The sequence below is a fragment of the Tursiops truncatus genome, chromosome X (assembly GCF_011762595.2).
Source record: "Tursiops truncatus isolate mTurTru1 chromosome X, mTurTru1.mat.Y, whole genome shotgun sequence".
Taxonomy (NCBI): Eukaryota; Metazoa; Chordata; class Mammalia; order Artiodactyla; family Delphinidae; genus Tursiops; species Tursiops truncatus.
In genome coordinates this window covers 105,814,425-105,821,248 of record NC_047055.1, presented here as the reverse complement: position 1 = coordinate 105,821,248, position 6,824 = coordinate 105,814,425, and the positions used below count along the sequence as shown (strand labels likewise).

Genomic DNA, 6,824 nt, shown 5'->3' with positions numbered 1-6,824 from the left:
GAAGGCTGACCTGCTATCATCCTCAAACTGTGTTCTCTGACTGGTGTTGGGACCACCTGACAGGCCTGCCAGTTGTAAAGATTTTCTTTCCATGGGCTCCATTTACGGTCTTGAGATTGTACTTCTTGGGTGGGAGCCACGCATTAACGTGTCTCTCTCCTGAAAACACGGACTTGCACCTCCGGGTGGTAAGCTTTCAGCATCCTGGATCCTCCAACACCCCAAAGAGAAGGGCTTAACTCTGAGGCAACAACATCCATAACAGGGCCTTCAGCTTTGCCTGTTATCTCAGGGGCTGTAGGGCAAGGACATTCGGGCTGTTATCTAGGGACACATTCTAGTTGACTACCCTGCTTGCTGGGATGGGACAAGGGGAACCGGGCTCAGTGACTCTTGCCTCTTTTACAAATCTTCGATGCCCTCCCCATCTTCCCTACTACTTTTCTAATTTCAATCCCATCCTTCACTCCTGACATCTCTCACTCTTTGGTTAACACCTCAGACACCACTCCACCCAACTGTCTTCATTGCTATGAAGGTTTATTTTTCTGTCTACTTCTATGCTCTTTATTTCAGTTGTTTCTCAGCAAGGCATGATACATATACATAGACTTGTCTGCCAACCAGAAGTGAACTCATTAGTTTTTAATGTATCATGTTGCTATCAATTTGATCAAGAATATAGGATTATTGATTTATGAGCATAACTTGTGATATAAGGGCTTATACCTGACTTTATCCTCCATCTTCTTGAAATTATTATACTGCTCCTGATGATGATAATGAGTTTTGAAAGTTATTTACTGAGTACTAAATATGTTCTGGGTAATTTATATATAGTTTCTAATTTTTTAAGACAAGATGGAGAGATTGTGGCTAAAGGAGAAAATAAGTAAATTGCCTAAGGTCATGGAACTGGTAAGCATCGGAGCCTGCATTGTCATCAAGGGCTGTCTAAATATGAAGCTTTTGCTTTATCTGTTATATCACCCTCCCTTTGTTGGTGTGTTTAGAAAGTCACTAAGCCATAAAGATAACTGGAAGTCACGTTTAAAGTCGAAACCTTGACAAATCCAGGGCACCTCTTCAAAAACGCTCACCTGAATTTTGTTGTAAGTACAAGGCCATTCCAAACTGTTTCTTCTTTTCATAAATAATCCACTTAAGGGGACTTTTAAAATTACTTCTTAACAACTTAAAGGTGAAAGTAAACATTTTTGACATGTATCGTCTCACACACATTTTCTACAGAGACTGAACATTTTGGTCAATTTTTCACTCAGTGTGCAGACAGTAAGGATTGCTCGTCTGTGTTTTGCTGCCCTCTTAAATGTTCCCTTAATAGTAGGTTATGCCATCTGATGGGCAATCTGCCTTTGCACCATTTTGCTTGTCATGTTGTTTCCCTAATGTTAAGTTGCTGAGACTAGAAAAGGGCTCACGGAGGTTACACAGCTCAGCTCAAGAGAATGCCTGTCCTTTCTTCTTTTGTTTTTCTTTTCTTGTTCTTTTTTCCTTGTTTTTATTTTTACCTTTTATTAACTTCCCATTACAGCTATGCCCTCCCTCGTCTTTCCTTACACACTCACTGGGGACAATACAACAAGAAAAGCAAATATTCATTTTTTTTCCCTCCTAGTGTCCATTTTTTATGGCTGATTAAAACTAGCTGAAGAGAAGAGAATAAGCAGAGAGAGCACCAAAGAATTGTTTTTCTCTGTCTGGTTGTAAATATCTGTTCTGCTAAGGAACTGGAGCTACTACCACCAAAACAAAGAGTTAAGTATATTTTTTTCAGATAAAACTCTGTGTATGCCTGTAAATGTGTGTACTACAGATAACATTCCCCTGTCATGTCCTCAGTAATGTCTGATTATATCTCCTGAGGTCATGTCCACACTTTATCAGACTTTATATTTGATGATGAAATGATTATTTGTTGTTTTAGGAATACACTCTTTTTGTAGCTCTAACACAACAATCTCTCAGTTTTGCATAAGATGTGTCTCCTATGGCATAATAGTACATTTAAAATGGTCTCTTTTATTTTTGGAATTACAGGGTCACTTTTTAATTCCTGAATTGTATAGCTCAGCATAAATATCAGCACATGGTACAAAACAAGTGGTATTTTTAATACAAGAGAAATATCTGTCTTCTGGAAAACTATACTTCCTATCTACACAGTCTATCTTGTTCAAACCATGGTCATAATTAAAATTAACTCTAAAATCTTCAAGTAGGAGAAACTGCTTTAATTTAAGCAATTCCAGGAAAAATGGACCCAGTTAACTTCCACCTCTAAAAATAAAACCACTTAATGCTTTGTTACAACTTATTATTAGCAATTCACTTGCATTCACTCTTTAATAAAGCACCTTTCATATTACTCCTGTTTATAGAAAAAAAACTTCATGTACTGTGTGTGTACTTTGACACAAGTAACTTTTTCTTAAAAAACTGTCCAAAATGGTTTCTACATATTAAGTGCCACTTCATTCAGCACTATTTTTTATAAATTGTTAGTCTCTGTAAATTACACTTTAAAAGTTACCCACTGCTCTGAAGACAGACACAACTTTATTAATGAATCAGGAAATGACTTCCAAGTATCTTTCACAATTTAGGCAGTTGAAAGTATTCTTTTCTACCCACTCCCAAGGTCTTAGAGAACACTATTTTGGAATACTACTGGACCGATTCTTCACATCTCATCTAAACAAACAAAAAATTATGCTAAGAACAGCACATTTTGAATCCAGCTTCCTTTTTTGTTCATGAAAATACATACCAAAAGTTACTTCCCTCTAATTACTCATAAGGGTGAATTTTTGTCAAATCTTCACAGAAATGTGAATAGCGTACCTTTATTTTTTATTACAGTTGACTTAGCTTTCCACATAAACATGAATGTAAATTTTTATTTCAAAGAAGGCAACTGAAAAAAGAAAACCATAGCCAGAACCACTGGGCAAATAATGTTATACTGTTAACAGTTGTTTCTAATATATACCCCTGAAACAGAACTACATTAATATTAGATTATCAAACCTGTTTTCTCCCCTCAAGCAAGACTTTTTTTCTTGCTAAGAAGTTATCGCTCAGGTTCTGGTTAGCTTTTTTCTTTTCTTTATTTTTTTGAATTCTAGGAAGTTTGGTTTTTACAGAAATAAATTCTCCTAGATGATAACACTGAGCATCTTTGCTACTTATTGAATAATTATAAGTTCACATGAGAAAGATTTGGATTCAGATGTTTCAGCTAATGTTACAGAGTTTTATTAATGCTTTGATGTTTTAGTAATGTTTTACACAGCTTTAGTAATGTAGAGTTTAGTAATGTTAAGGGTTTTCCCTTAAGACTTTAGGAGCTACATGTAGTTTTTTCCTGGGGGGGGGGTCACCTTCTTTATCTTCTTTGTTGTCATCTGAATAATCCACTAAGTTCACCATGCTGCTATCGTTTGGGTTACCTGCTCCACTAGCATCACTAGCAGAATGGAATGAAGTCAATTCGGAGCCACCCAAAGATGTTTTGGGGGGAAGATCTGCCTTGTCTTCATTTTCTTTTGCTTTTTCAGTCTCCACAGATTTATCACAATGATCTTGAAAATCACTTTCTGATGATGACATACCTGCTTTTCCTTCCTCTATATTTTCTTTAAAACTCTTCTCTTCCTTGTGCTTCAAGAGACTGGCACCTCTGCAAAATATCTTACTATACTGTACAGGATACAAATTCTTCCATAGTTGATTGTTCCGGTATTTCTGTTCTTCATATTTAATCTTCAATCCTTTGAATGTCTGAACATATTCAATTGACTCAAGTGTTTCATAAAACTCTTCAACTATATGTGCAACAAGAGACGTGATATTTTCCTCTCTTATGAATTCAAACAGCTCAATAATAGCTGAATTCAACATATTGTAGTGAGTTCCATTATCCAGAAGGGCATTTACAACTGGCTTAAAAAGGTTTCCCTCGATGATGTAAAAATTACAAAGTTCATCTTTAAGGCCAATCATCCTTCTCATAAAGCGAAGAGCACACAAGACCAGGAAAGTGTGCTTTGAATTCAACAAGATCAAGACTCTTCTTAGCAAGTCTTTTCTCAAAATATAGGTTTTTATGTAATACGTGTGACGTTGCACACAAAATGTGAGCAGCTCTAAAATTAAGGCAAGCAGCTCTGCTGTTTGGTAATTATTGAAGCAATTTTTGTTGTTTTTGTCAGATCCAACTATATTATCCTCTTCACATATATCTTCTGAAGTAGCTGACAAAAGTGGTGCTGTGAAGTTATGTATACAATGTCTATAGAAGAAATTTAGAAATTCACTTCTTTTACATTTTCTATGTGTTGGCAGCATGTTGTCTGGATCAAGTAGAGCACGAAGAAGTCTCATTAAATGAACAGCACCTCCTAGCTCAGAGTCAGTATCACAGATCATTTTTTCAATTATTAAATTAGTGAAAAGTTTGCCATCTTCACTTTGCTGGGCTTCGTCCATCATAAATCTTTGGACAATGAATGGAGTATACTTCACTAGATCACCAAGTATATCAGTAGCAGCTAACCTTATTTGCAAATCATCCATGCCCATTACAATTTTAAGAGCAGGAAGAATTCCCAATTCTGTCAGTGTTGTGAATAGTGCACACCTGCTTTCAGAACGTAATAGATGAGAAAATACACAGAATTCCTTTAAAAAAAATACCAGGTCACGCCGTTTATCATCATCTGTGGTCTCATCCCTCATCTGTGCAAAAACTTCAGCCAAATACTCGTCATCTTCCTGCAACATGTTGACTAGCTCAACCTTGTTAAAAAAAATAAAACTTGTAAGATTAGGAAGAATATTGTCTTGAAACTTGGATGGTATAGGCAAAAGGATGTCGTGAATGTACTGTACCCTGTATGTCTGATGTATTTTTTGTCGAATTTCACTGTCTGTTATTGGTATAACTTCCCTGAAGTGTGCATTTTGGGTTAAGAATTCCCTATGCCTTTTTGGCTGAGCCAAAGCAGGGTCATATTCAAGGCATCCCACCACATCCATGATACACTCATCAGAAAACAGGATCTCAAACAGAGATGTATTGTCGAGGAATAAGATTCCTTTAATAATTTCATGCAAATGGTATAAGCCTTCAGTATACTCTAGGTTCTCACAAGTGTGGAACAACTGCAGTAGTTTTTGAATATAGTCCTCCCTTTCCAAGAGCAGAGCCAGGAGTTCTTTATCCATAGGTGAGGTGAGACTCAAGGTAACTAAGTCAACAATCTCTCCAAGTTTATCGAGTTTGCAGTTTGGCAGGTCGAGCAGTTCACTGGTTTTTGGCGAGTCATCACCCTCTTTGGCTTCTGATTCATCCATGATGTCATGTATAGTTTCGACACATGGGACTTTACTGTGAACCTGGCAAATGGCTTTCCAGACCTTATGACAAATTGCCGTGTCCTGGAAATGTATCGCTGTACCACGGTTCTCAGCCTCAAACCAAAAAATTAACGTTCCATCTTTCTCATAGTACATGTCTGGATTTATCTTTGACTCCAAGATCAGTGAGTCATCGGACTTGGATCTAACTAGCAGAAACATGGCCTGGGCCCCCTCCTCATAAGTGGATGAGATGTACCCTGTGTCTAGAATGACCCACTGTTGTTCATCTTTCAGGGTGTAGACTTTTACGTAGCGCTGGTTGCCCACCATGGTGACCTCGGGTCTCTTCACACCAGCCCTGGTCTTGGCGCTGGTCCCCGCTTCTGTTATGCCCCGACTCAGTGACGGCTGGCTCTGTGGTGGCAGCGACAGTAGCTGAGGTGGCTAGTAGGGAAAATCATAATTAGAACATGGTGGATAAATAATGGCCACAGGGACCCCGGCAGCTCCTCAGTTCAACAGGGTTTCCCCGGAGTCCCACTACTCACTCACATCCCTGGAGCCCCTCCTTCCATGCTGTGATTGAAGCAGTGAGTCACTGAGCCTTCTCGCTGCTGTCTAGGAAAGACTCTATTATGTCATGATTCTTATGATTCCCCCAGGATTCTACCCAAAAGGAACGTTCTACACTTAAGGCGAGATGCCACCAAGCCTACCAATGGAGGCTTAGGAATGCGAGCAAAGGGCACTGCTCTTTCCATAAAAGGTTTTGTCCCCGAGAAACATTTTCACTCATCAAGTGTGTGCGGATGGAGACTTAGGACCCTAGACAAAAGAAAGCTTAATCACTCATGTCCTGAGCAAGTCAACACCGAACACCGTGTGTCAAAGAAAGACACTTCCCCCCACAAGCCCTGCTCCCCCCAACTCTGACCCTCTCCCCAAAGAAGCAGGAACAAGTGTACTGTAGACCATTACCAATGATTAGAGATCTGTAGGTAGGCCTTCTCTAAAAGGCTTAGCCAATGTCGGTATCACTAACTTACCCATCCTTGGGAGAGGATATTGTTCTAAGAGGGAGTTGGCAACTCCTTTACTCTGTTCAGCTCAGGCTAAAGCTCTATCTTTCAGCACAACAGGGAAAACATTTCCTCAAATTTTCCCAATTCTATAACCACACTCTTTATTGCTAGGGAAGGAGTGGGCCAGAGGGCAACTCAGTTGAAATTAGCCAAAAGTGAGTACTGAATACCACAGATCAATTGTTTTATTTCTTTTCTTAATAATTATGGTAGTAATAGCAACGACAATAACTAAGGAATGATAACTTGACTGCTTATTATAAAGAAAGGTAATAATATCATTGACCAAATATAATAATTTAGCGCTTATGTTCAAGACACTGTGACAAGGACTTTTATATATTTTCTTACTTAATT

At 38.4% G+C, this 6,824-nt stretch overlaps 1 pseudogene; it reads right to left on the bottom strand.

Annotated features, from left to right (window-relative positions):
* Positions 1 to 3,317: 3,317 nt before the first annotated feature.
* On the bottom strand, positions 3,318 to 5,715 carry LOC101337002 (serine/threonine-protein phosphatase 4 regulatory subunit 3B pseudogene; annotated as a pseudogene).
* Positions 5,716 to 6,824: the final 1,109 nt, after the last annotated feature.